The sequence below is a fragment of the Rousettus aegyptiacus genome, unplaced genomic scaffold (assembly GCF_014176215.1).
Source record: "Rousettus aegyptiacus isolate mRouAeg1 unplaced genomic scaffold, mRouAeg1.p scaffold_m13_p_14, whole genome shotgun sequence".
In the NCBI taxonomy this organism is placed as follows: Eukaryota; Metazoa; Chordata; class Mammalia; order Chiroptera; family Pteropodidae; genus Rousettus; species Rousettus aegyptiacus.
The window spans coordinates 52,043,242-52,055,778 of record NW_023416289.1 but is presented as its reverse complement, the minus strand read 5'-3'; the positions used below and the strand labels follow the sequence as shown (position 1 = coordinate 52,055,778).

The 12,537-nt window shown below is 48.7% G+C and overlaps 1 protein-coding gene across 2 annotated transcripts in view; it reads left to right on the top strand.

Annotated features, from left to right (window-relative positions):
* The window catches only part of TICRR (TOPBP1 interacting checkpoint and replication regulator), a 51,817-nt gene that overhangs the window by 2,652 nt on the left and 36,628 nt on the right, over nucleotides 1–12,537 (top strand). The window contains exons 1-8 of one of the 2 annotated variants that reach the window (XM_036231953.1): nucleotides 1,495–1,958; nucleotides 2,583–2,658; nucleotides 3,049–3,295; nucleotides 6,639–6,689; nucleotides 7,982–8,089; nucleotides 8,816–8,966; nucleotides 10,137–10,254; nucleotides 11,730–11,858. The gene's annotated coding sequence lies outside the window, so the exon portion shown is untranslated. Of the gene's footprint in view, nucleotides 1–1,494; nucleotides 1,959–2,582; nucleotides 2,659–3,048; nucleotides 3,296–6,638; nucleotides 6,690–7,981; nucleotides 8,090–8,815; nucleotides 8,967–10,136; nucleotides 10,255–11,729; nucleotides 11,859–12,537 lie in introns of those variants that run through there. The other variant, XM_036231952.1, reaches the window with a different exon arrangement.

Genomic DNA, 12,537 nt, shown 5'->3' with positions numbered 1-12,537 from the left:
AGGTGACAGAGCCCCTAGATGCCCTCCTTCCCAGTCCCTTCCCCGCATCCATGTGGCTGCTCCTTCTTTAACGCCCAGTGGGGCAGACTGTCGGCCCTCTTTAGAGAGGCCTTCCCTGGCCAGCGCCCAGATTCAGTCCCCCACAGCACCCCGGGCTCACTTCCTTCACAGCAGTAATGGCGACTTGTCATTCGCTTTTATGTGTTTGTTACTGGCCGTAGGAGGTTGTCACAGTCTGTCCCCAACTGATTGTGTCTTCTATACCCACACTCCTCTGAAGCCTCTTCCCGTAGTGACGCTGGGCCTGGCCACGTCATCTGCTTGTGATTCTGACCCCCAGAACTGTAAGATCACAGTTGTGTGGTTTAAGCCGGCACGTGCGTGGTGATTTGCCGAGACAGCAATGGGAGAGGAACACAGGCCCTACCCCCGACCCCCATCGGGACCCACAGCCGCCTGTGTCTTCCAGGCTCTTGGGGTGCAGAGCCGCCCCTCCAGTTCCCTATGCTCCAACGGTGGTTCTTGACTTTCCCTGTGCGCCAGCCTCCTCTGGGGTGTTTCTAAAAAATAATGGTTCAATTGGTTAGAAGTAGGGCCTACACATCCCATTTTCAAAAGTTCCCTCTGTGATTCTGTGCCCTGCCCAGATCACACCCTGGCCTTCCTCCCGCTCGACCCGCTCCCTCCACAGCTCTCCTCCTTTCCTACCCGCCCCCCCGCCTTGGTTTCATCTCTGTCTTCTCTTGACCCTCTCAGCTGAACAGTCAGTGGGACTTCTTCCTGGCAGGGGACAAGGGTGCCAGTGTTTCTAATTAAACAAAACAAAACACACACACACACACACACACACACACACACACACACACACCACCCCCCCAACCCAGGACGGTAGTGCAGAGTGTAGGTAGATTGAGTCACGTTCTCCCAGAAGGGAAGGGTCCCGCAGAGCATCTGGTCCAGCTGCCCACTTTTCCAGTTGAGGAAACTGAAGCCCAGAAAGAGGCCAGGACGAGTCCGGCCTGGGCAGTGAGCAAGGCACAGGGTCTGGAACAAAACCCTCGTCTCCCGGTCAGAAAGAAGCCCGTCGTCCTTTCGCTCTGACTCTTCCCCAGGATGGAGAGTGGGGGACTCCAGTTCAAGACCTGGCTCTTTACCCCATGTCCAGGCAAGGCAGGAGGGGGCCTGTGTAGTGAGCAAGCACTGGAACCCTGTAGAGGTGACCTTGGGCGGTGGGGGAGGGGCATGGCTGCAGAGATTCCGATGGCCCAAGATAAGGGGGTGGAGGGGAGGCAGCCAGTCAAGACTGTGGCTGGTGGCAAGTAGCCAGCCCTGTTCCCAGCCATCTACCCATTTGAGGGGGGTGAGAACGGGGTGGGGGGGGGGAGTTGAGGGGGAGGGGAAGAGAATGCAAGGGGCAAACACCTGCAAAGAAATAGCCCCCTCCCCACCACGGGGGCTCTGAGCTGACAGAGGCAGGGATCACAGTGAGAGTGTCCGGTCATCTGGCCTCACCTTCCCTCCAGCAGCTGCAAAACCCTCCCCAACAAAGGGGCAAGGGGAGGTAGACGGGGTAGAGGGCACTCGACCCGGCTGCACTGCGGCAGGTGTGGGAGGGGACAGCAGTGCAGTGTCCTTAGAAGCACAGGTGGTGCTTAGAATCACACAGATGCCGATTCAGATCCCACATTTTACTCTCTGACCTGGAGCAGGGCGCTGAGCCTCTGGAATGGGAGAGGCCTGTAAACCAGGGATGGCAGTCCCTGGTTCTCGGAAGGACTCGGGGAAAACACACATACACGTGTGTGCACACGGGCTCAGGAAGGGCAAAGGCAGCACACGCAAGGGTTCAGACTGCCGGGGTTCAAATCCCAACTCCTCCCCTTTTCAACCTGCACAGGACCCCTGTACCCGTTCTCTCTACTGGGAAGTGGGGTGGCAGTACCTCGGACCCAGCAGAAGTAAGTAAATTCATGGATGTCAAAGGCTTGCGACAGGGGGCCCGGCTCAGTGGGTGCTCCAAAGTGGCAGCTTGATTTTGCCGCTCTTGCCCTGTGAGGGGCACGGGGAGACCACTGTGCCTCTAGACCCAAGGGCGGGCCTATGAGGTTTTCCCATCACCAGAAAGGTTTATAAGACCTGAAAAAACAAATAGAAGGAAATATGAAAATGTGAAAGGAAAATACAAAATTGAAATTAGTGAATGCTTTCTGAAATGTCTACAAACATACTATTATTTCAACTTTATTAGCTGTCTTCGTAAACGTTTAATAACATTTGAAAATCATTTGAAAATCATTTATAGGTTAGATTTCCTCATTCTATAAACATTTAAGTGAGTGGGGATGACTAAAAATCAGAAGCAATCATAATTTAAGTAACTTATAATCAAATAACTTCAAATGTAAATAGGTAAAAATTATTTTAGTAGATCACTCTGAGAGAGTTGAAAATTTTTAAATGTTTAAAGTGTGTGTGTGTGTGTGTGTGTGTGTGTGTGTGTGTGTGTGTAAAGTTTAAGGGAAAAAATGGGAACAAGATACTCCAAACAGCAACCAAATTTAAAATGACAGTTTCCTCTGCAGGGCGGGGAGGGGATCACAGAGGATTACACGGATTGTCTTAACCCGCTTGGTAGCATTTTATTTCTTAAGCCGGGTGGTGAGTACTGCAGTTTTTTATTATATTATTCTTTATCTATTTTTTTACGTACGAAAAAATATAGTAAAATTTAAAAATATGTTTTTTAACAAAAAGAAAGAAATGTCACTACGTCATTTCAAATTATGTTACGACTAATCTATATTTATTGTCAAATGTGGAGGTATTTTAATATGTTCTCTATAACGTAAGGCAGGGCTTCCAAAAGCATGAGTCCCCAAGGCCCCGTCTCTCCTGATGGCCTTCAGGGGCCAGATCCCAAACCCCTTACCTGGGGATGAGTCAGCTGGTGACTGTAGACCCTGCGGAACCCACCAGGCATTTGTTCTCTGTATCAACCATGTGTCTGTCTATAAAATGCAGATCCATGTATTTCTCCCTACATGCTAGGGAGAAAATGGAGCCTTGAGAAAGTCAGGCCGTTCCGACAAGTAGGAACCAGGTGAAGAACGGGGCCTCTGAGCAAGCCTGGTGATCACTCTCGCCGCCAGACCTAACACGACGAGGAGCTGGCTCAGCCCGATGGCCTGAGACTGCAGCCTTTTTCACCTCTGGGGACAGCGAGCTTCCGTCTGACCCCTGCCAATGACAGAGAGATGCCGATAAGGCGTAGAAGACAAAGAGTGAGCTGTGAGAGGTGAATGAGGGAGAGAAAGGGGGTCGTTTGTGATCTGCCATGTGAGTCGGCCACGCTCCCCGACAGGTCACTGGATCCCACCCAGGACCCAGCTTGTTGGAATCCCTGAAAAGGGAAAGGCCCTTAAATCAGAATCTGGGAAGAGACTTCCTGCCACCAGCTGACATCTGGGCCAGCCCTCAGGCCGGTTTGATTCGGAGCCTTGTTTGTCTTGAGATTAGGAGTCAGGGTTGAAGGAAGAGATCAGCCTGCTCCTAATCCCTGGGTTTGCACAGTGATCTCTTTGTTCATCTCCCTTGGTGTGAACAGGTAAAGGTGTGAATAATACAAAATGTGTACATTGGTCTTTGCCCTGGTTCCTGGCACACAGTGCCTGAAACCCTTATAGTTTCCTGCATGATAAGACCACTGAAGCATCTTTCGTCCTAATATTAAATTGTAGGACACCAAGCTCATGTCGCAGAGAATTGCTTGGTGGGGTAAACCTCCCACATGTCTGGTGTCAGAAGTGTTTCATGTAGTAGTGTCAGCGTGAAGGAGAAACACAGGACGTGGACTGACTGGGCTTTTTCGACTCAAAATGTTCCCCATGAAACTCTTGTCATTGGCCGGAAATGAGGCAGGAGGGCTAGTGGTAGATGCTGAAGGCTGGGCTCAGAATGGGCTAATGCCAGTCCTCTGGTAAATTAGACCCTCGGGCTTTCATTAACTCTGTGCCAGGTGCTTGCTATGGATTAGTTTCAGTCCTCAGAACAACCTTTGGGGTCTGTACTGTCATCATCTTCATTTTAAGAAAGAAAACTGAGGATCAGAGAGGTCAAGTGAATTTCCCACAACCACACAGCCGGTAGGGGGTGCTGGGGGAGGGACCAACTCCAGGGCCCTCCCTCTTCACCACTGCACTACCCTACACGCTCGCTCGAGTACACAAATCTGTGATGTCCAGGATGGGATTCATGATCTCAGGCCCTTCTCTCATTCCCCACACATCATGAGAGTCCGAGATTACCCGGTGAGGAGAGAGAGGGGACCGGCATTGAATTTCCCTCCAGCCTGTTGGAGTCAGACTTAGGCTGAATTGAAGAAAATAAGTAAGGAAGTGTGATGTGGGTGTTTCTTGCACACTTGGGTTGTAGCCATAAAGTCTTGCACGCCATACAGCTTTTATCTTAATTCTCAAAAGAACTGTGTCTCTATTTTACTGATGAGGAAGGTGGAAGCTCCTAGAAATGTAGAGACTGGCTCAAAGCCACAGCGCTGGGAAGTGGCAGAACCAGCATTCAGTCCTTCTGACTTCATGCCGGCTCGAGGTGAGGGTGGGAAGTGGGCCCGAGCACAGGGTGAACAGGCTGGGAAGGGGGCAGCTCAGGAGGGGTAGGGGCAGCCTCCTGGAGGAAGGAGGTGGCCTTCAAGCCGCGTTTTCAGGGATGCGTAGCGGTGAGCCAGAAGAGAAGGGCAGAGAGGAAAGCATCAGGTGCAGAGACCAGAGATGAGAGCACAGCGGCAGATTTTGTCATTGTCTGTTAGTCCAGACGAGGCTGGGGGTACAGAGAGGCTGAGGATGTGCCTTCTCTGACCACCAAACGCCCGTGTTCATAGCCAGCTCGTGGTTGCGGCTCACCATAGCTGCGACGTGAGTGTGTGGTTGACACTTCCGTGCACATTAAGGAGGAGGTCGAAATGAAAGGACAGTGGCATATGTTGGAACTTCATTCGTTAGTCAAAAATGCAGCGACTTCAGGGAGGGACATGCAGCAGCTTCTAGGGCCGTGGTGAGTGTATCGGGATTCGTTCTGTTAGTTTTCTTTAAAATGGTTCAATTTTTGTATATTGCATATGTATAACATATTTTATAATTCTATGATGATCTTACGTGGTAACTTTTTAATAAAGAAGGAAAAGGGAGTTATGAAGAAGGTTTGAAAATAGGACTCTGTAAGGATTTGGGGGTGAGCTGTACTGAAGGCCCAATTTCAACACTGAGGTCTACAACTGGAGGACAATTTAAACTCAGTCTAATTTGCTGTCCCATCCCCTTTGGTTCCCCAGGGACAGGGATAGTGTCTTCTCTACTCTCTGACCCCATAGTTCGTTATCCGTGGTTCAGGGGGGCTGTCACAGCTCCCTCACTGTCCCCCTCTCCTACTTTTACTTGTCTTTGATCGCCTGACAGCTGGCCAACAACCTGCAAGTGTGTGTTCAAGGTTAGTGCTGTCTGGTGACCTCTGCTTTAACTGGGTCTTCAGTGGTTTTAGAATCTTCTTGTGGGATGAGGAAAGGGTCAGGCAGCTCGGGGGCTCTCCGTCCGTCCTGTATCTATTACATAGACTCTAACTGGTGTGTGGAAAATGGGAATGAAAGGATACATCTGAAAATTACAGGAACGTGCACTTGACCTGCAGAAGCACTCGGCACGCATTGTCTCGTTTATCCCTCATAGCAATCACAGGAGCCGGGTAGTAGAATTATTCCTAATTTACAGATAAGGACACTAAGGTGCAAAGAGGTCACGTGTGGCTGCAGAGGTGGACGAAGGAGAACCACGCAGTCCTCCCAAGATGTCGGGCTCCTCTGGGTCCTTCTGGGCGCCTGTCCAGGGTACCGAACACCCAGAGAGTCACTGAGAACCCTCGAGGATCGTGAGAAAAGACCCCTCATGTGTTCACAGACACCCAGAGAGATGTCCTCATCCTCCAGACCTTCCCAGAGTGAAAAGCCCACCTAGAAATTAGGGTTCAATTCTACAAACTCACTTTCCACTCTCCTTCCTATCCTTATGAGTACACAGACAGCAGGGAGCATGTGGATGAGACTTTGGACAAGTCACTGAGGTTCTCTGCGCCTCATTTAAATGGAGATTCCAGTGGTACTTACCTCATGTAGTTGTTACGAAAACAAAATGTTAATATGTGCACGGTGCTCGGAACAGTGCTGAGCACGTAATAAGCACTAAGTGTTGACTATTATAAAGTTATCACAATCTTCATCTAAGTCATTCAATAATGACTCCTCCAGAGTTTCAGCGTGGCTGGCTGCCCGGTTGTCCCCACATGTGCCTGAGGAGTTGAGTTCCTGGTTTAAGCTCCAGGAGAAGGCAAAAAGGTGGGCAGACGCAGGTGATTGAGGAGGAGTTGGCCTGGGTGAGCTGAAAAGGCGGTGGGGTCGCCACTCCCTGCGTGCCGGGAGGGGCCCTTGGGCCGATGGCTGGGGCACAGCATTGTTTGGACAGGGCTGCTATATATCATTCAGCTAATTGATCTAGAGAACTCTATGAATTCTTTCTCAATATTCTGAATTTATGGGTGTGGTTTTCTTTTCTTTTTCCTCTCTGCCACTGCACTAGGTCTCTGGGAAAATCTTGGCGCTCAAAGCATCATGGGAACCTGGGACGAAGGTAATCCTATGCACTGAGCTCTGGGAGCATCCGGAAAGAAGTATCCGTCATAGATTTTTAGGTTTCAAACAGGCCCAAGGGAAGATCTGCCCAGCTGGCTTGGAAGACGTTCATCTCTCATGGTCTGATGCAATCAATGAGACTGACTCTTGCGTGAGTTTTAGGCCAACTCAAATGCCCTCCAGGGCCAGGCTGGAAAATTAGTAAGCAGAAGGAAGGGCATGCTGGGGACAACCGGGAGACAGAAGGAGCAGCCACTGCGCAGTGCCACATGTTTGCATTTAGAAACATGGACCCCGTGGCCAGATACCCTGACGTGAAATCTGGATTTCTTTACATGAAATCTCCAGATATTTAAATGTTTGATAAAATATTCTCAATCTTTAAAATTTTTTTTTTTATTATGAAAAATGTCAAACGTACAGAAACACAGGATGATAATATAAGGAACACCCACATCCAAAGAAACCCACCCCTCAGATTTAACACTTTTAACATTTTGTCATGTTTGTTTCATCTGTTTTTCTTCTGATTAAGTCTTTTACAGTAACAAAATCAAAGAAGCTAATAAAATATTTTCATTTTTAAATAATTCGATAGGTATCTCTTAAAAACATAGTTTCCTAAGTAGCTACACTAATACTTAAGAAACTTGCCAAGTACCTTGTCTTTACTTATATTTTTTTCATTACTCCAAAAATGACTTCTTAAGACAGATCTTTCAAACCAGAATCCCATCAAGGACCAAGAATTAGATTTGGTTTTTATGTCTTAAATACCTTTAATGTAGAAGAGATCCCCACTGGTCTATATTGTTACATATTTTTTTGTATTTTGGTGACATTGATTTGAAGAACTCAGAGCAATGTCATGTTGACCATCCTGTCTAGATACATCTGACTGTTTTCTTGTGGGTGGTGTGACTTAAACTTACTCGTTTATCCCATTGCATTTCCTTGAAACTAGTGAGGTCTAAAGGCTTAGTTAAATTTAGCTTTACATTTCAGCAAGAATATATCCCAGAGGATGCCGACTCTGCCTAATGCATCGCCTCAGAGGGGCAGGATGCCATCCTAGTAGCAGCGATACTAACTAGACGGAGGCCTAGGTTAAGGTGACCCCGTCCGTTGTAAGTCTGTGTTTTCTTCCTCACGCCAGTCACTTCCCTCAGAAACCTACTACCTAATGGTTTTAGCATCCATGGGTGCTCCTTGCCCAAATCAATTATTTCACTAGGAACTGGAAGATGGCGCTTTTCTAATGCTGGTTTTATTTTTGACATTTATTCGCAGGCATTCTTTAATGACGAGCTTTTCCCTCACCAACGGGGGCTATTCGGTAATCTGGAAACTGGAAGTATTGGTTCTTACTGGTGCATGTCATCCTTGCGCAGGGACCAGGTTCGTCTGTTATAATTCTATTTTGAGACTATGGGCTGCCCAAGTGACATGATGTGTGTTTTAATAAAAACATAATATGACCCATTCCTGTGAATTTTTAAGTGAAGATACACACTCCAGGCAGGTTAAGTCTCTTTTTCTCCTGGGGCCTCTTGTGCTCCTGGGCCCTGCCAGGGACCCCTGCATGGGGCACTGTGTGACGTCTGCCCAGAGAGCACCTTCTCTACCAGGTCGTTATCCGGCCTGGCCTGGATGCCTCGGCTCCCCACCATGCACCCTACACACTCCAGCTGCAATTCCGTAAAAGCCTCCTCAGCCCTGAAAATGGGTGGAAAAGCTTCCCGGGCCAGGTCCTGACCAGTCCTTACATTTGTCTCTGGATATTACTGGAGAGGAGAGAGAGAATCCCATTTCATGGACCTAAAGACAGCCAGAAAATGTGAAGTGTGAGAAGAGAGGCCTGTCAGGCTCTTTAGGATCCATTTCTAAACCCACAGGGCTGGTCATCTTGAGCCTTGAGGGGAAGACAATACATCCCCCCCACCCCCCGCCAAGCTAGCCAGCCACAGGCTGCAGGTGTCCTTGGAGCAAGAAGGAGCCTGCCTCAGCCTCTGACTAGCCTGACCTCCTGTCTAAGCTGACCACAGTCCCACAGATTTTGTTTGTTTGTTTGTTTTTGTTTTTATTGTATTACAATATAACATAAAATTTTTACCATTTTAACAGTTTTAAAACAGACACCTCAGTGGCATGAAGTACGCTCACATTGTGGTGCCACAGTCACCAGCATCCAGGTCCTGAATCGTTTCGTCATCCCCTATCACGGCTTTGTCTTACCAGATGTTTTTCATCTGATCTTACGCGTTTGAAGAAAGAGGTAAAAGCGGGTTCCCCAGCCCTCCACTCCCAAACCACCTGGTGGCCTGGGGATTCATGGTGTCATAGAAATCGTTCCTCGTGGCTCCTCACGGCTCCTATTCGCCGGTCCGGGGCTCCCTGGCCGAGCCCAGCTCGGAACTGTGACCTGCAGGTCTGTCATCCTAAAGGTAGCATGTGGATCCCTGGGGGAATGGAGCCTCCTGATCAGCCCCGGCCCTCCCCTTTGCTCTGGCCATGGCTCTATTAGGGACACTGTTGTCCTGTCCCCCACCCCAAACTGTCTGGGGTCTCCATTACTTCCCACCCTTCCCGCCAGGACCCCACGGCTGCTCCGAGCCTCTGCAAGCCCATCTGAGTGTAGTGGGGGAAATTTGAACACCTTTCCCAAAGGCCAGGCTGCTCCACCTTGGGCAGATAGCTGAAGTGATGGTCATGAGTCCATACAGCAGAACCAGGTTGTCTGCAGCAGAGCTGGCTTCGGAGAAGGAGTTCGATCTTATCAGGACTCTCAGTCCTGCCCAGCGGCCTCAGGGCCCCCATCTGCTTTAGCGCCATCTTCCTCAAGAGACCTGTGCTGCCTCCGCAGGGGACCTTCCTTTCGTCCTGGGGCTCCCACATCAGCAGATTGGTCCCGTGTTCCAGGCCATTTCCACAGGACCCAGGGCAAGGGGTTTCTGGGCTCCGTGCAATCCTGATAAGGCAGGCCTGGGCCATGCCTCATTGGCTTTAGCCAAAGCTTTGCTCCCCCAGCCAGAAAAGGGAGGGCCATTCCCACAGGTCTCTGGGGCTGTTCTGGCCCTCAGACGCGGTTTGCCTGGGAGCACTGCCGGGGTGGGCATGGAGGTGGGCTCGGAACGGCAGAATAGGGTCCTAGGCCTCAGGATAGCAGGGGCAGAGAGACGATGTTGGGGCAGACGCCAGGCAAGCACCACATCTCTCTCCGCCACATCTCTGAACCACAACCCCGCCCCTTCACTACACAGAAGGCCACTCGATCAGCTGTGTGATGTCCAGCCACTCACCCGACCTTTCTGAGTAGTAAAAATGGGGATACAAAAAAGAGGGGCAGTGTTGGAATGTTAAATATAAATGCTCCTAGCGCGATTCCAGACCCTCAGAAAGTATGTGATAAACATTATTTTCCTTTCTTCTTTCTTCTCTATAACAGCTTCCTGCACCAAGGAAGCTAGGCAAGCTTGAAGTTCCCCAAAGGGTAGAGAAGCCACAGTTGTGACTTTGTGTCCAGAAATACTGCCACAAATGGATGCTTCCCCCAGGGACCACAGGTAACAATGAAGTGCTGAGACCCTGGGCAAAGGCATGCTTGGGCAGATGGCTGTTGTGGAGGAGACGCTGTCCCAAAAGACCCACCCTGTTACCCATACCCACCGAGAACACATATTCTTTGTGTAGTAAAAATATCCAGCACTGAGACCTTTGAGACTCCCTGTCCAGCTGGAACTGGAGTTGTCCAGATCCGTCAGCTTCTTTTTCAAAGGAGGGGAAGGACATCTTAACGGTCATCACTGCCCTCAATCAGAAACCAGAGTACTGAAACAGAGAACTGACTTGTGTGCCCAGGCCCACCCCCACCTAGTTCAGTTAGAAACTTCGGGAGTTGGGCCATGGGTATTTTTTAAAGTCCGCAGGTGCTTCTAATATGTAACTGGGGTTAAGAACTTTTGGTCCAGTACAACTGCCTCAATGCAGAGATAAAGACACACAGGGAGAAACACAACCCCAGAAAGGTTAAAATCAATATTTAAAGTGACAGAGTATAGTACAAAGTAGGCGCTCCAAAGAGAGAAGCTATTATGGTTTCATTATTTCTATTATTGCTCCTTTAGGGCTGGCTTCGTGGACATGTGGCTGTACAGTCACACAGTCCCTCAGGTATAGAAGGGCCCTGTGCTTGGGTCAGTGCTCTGCTGGCATTAATTTTTTTTTCCCCCTTTGTACAGAATCCTGCAACTTAAGATAGCTGGTCCGGGCCCTAAATCACACAGCTCTTAAAAGCAGAGTGGGTTATCACCCCATTAAAGAAAGATGAGGGCTCAGGGGCTTGCTGGATGCGGGGTGAGAGCCTTCATCGCTCAAGGAGGTCCCTTCTGTCTGCCCCATCACCGGGAGGAGGCTGTCCTCACATCCCGTGAGGGAAGCAGTGCAGACTTTAGCGCCCCCTCTTACTAGCTGTGAGAGACCCTCTTAGCCTCAGTTTCCTCATCTGTAAAAGGGAGACTGTAATGCCTGCCTCGCAGATTACTGTGAGGAGTGCCCAGAATTGTGACTTTTCGTTCCACTATGTGCTGCAAAAGAATCGTATCCGTTCCACTAGGTACAGCCTTGTCAGCACCCCAAGGTCCTCCTTCTCCCCGGGATGCCCAACTATAATAAGTTCCCAGACTTCTGCTTTTCTCACACAGACTAAGGTCCTGCCATGCTGGAGAAAGTTTTCCTTGTGGAGTGGGACAGCAGGCTTCAGAGCGGCTGCTACTGCCCTCTGGTGGTGATTTATCTGTATCTGCACAAATTTCTACAACTGGGAAAGAAATGCTTTTTCATAATAATACGATTCAATTAAAAAATAATAATTCGTTGCTACTCGCTAGGCACGAAGGACACAAAGAGAGGTGAAAATAGTTCTTGGCCTTTCAGAATTCACAGTTTAGAAAATGAAGCAAACTCGTAAAGAGATAGCTTGAATACGGGACAGTGTGCCTTAAATTATAATGAAAACAATGACTCCAACTTCTGCTTCCAGACAAAAACAGTCTTCTTTCTGCTAAGTAATGCTACAAACTCTTGGACATTCTACATGAGAAGACTCTGAAAATTTGAGAGAAGAGGAAGACTTGGAAGGGGATCTTGAGACCCAAGGAACCACATGGCAGTGAGTTCCCCTGAGGTTTTATTGTTTTTTGTTTTCCATATACATCCTGACTGGCAACCTAATAAAAGAATGGATTCCAGCAGAAAAGATGCCCCAAGAAAAGTATGCTCTCTCTAGTCAAAAGACCAGGAAAGAGACAGACTAGGAAGACAGAAAACATTCAGAAATAATCACTCCAGTCCAGCCAAACTCCAGGAGAAAAATTGTGGCCCACAGCCCCATTCTCCCGACCCCCATTTCCCATTTATCACTAATGCCCACCATGTCTCATTTCCTTTACCTGCCCAGGTACCCAAAGGCATCAGATTTTCTACCTGTGATAAAATGCATTTCTATACTCTCGCCCTTCCCAGTCTGGTGAGGGTGGCATATCTGGCCACCCTAAGTCACTATGATGATTTCTTTCTGGGTGGCTTCTTCTTTTGGCAATACTAAAGATTCAGTTTAGCATTGAATTATGTCTCTAATGCATTCTGGGTGTTGTTACTTTCTAGGGACAAATATTGAGGTTTATTGTTTTATATGTATCTCTCGCTGCCATTAACAGTAGGCAGATAGGCAATAACTTTTCATGAAATAAAAGGGTAAAAGGGAAGGTAGGGGAAACAAATATTAAACAAATGAACAACCTTATTTAAGAGAGATTGTTGATCTGGGGACTGAGAAGAAATGGAGATTA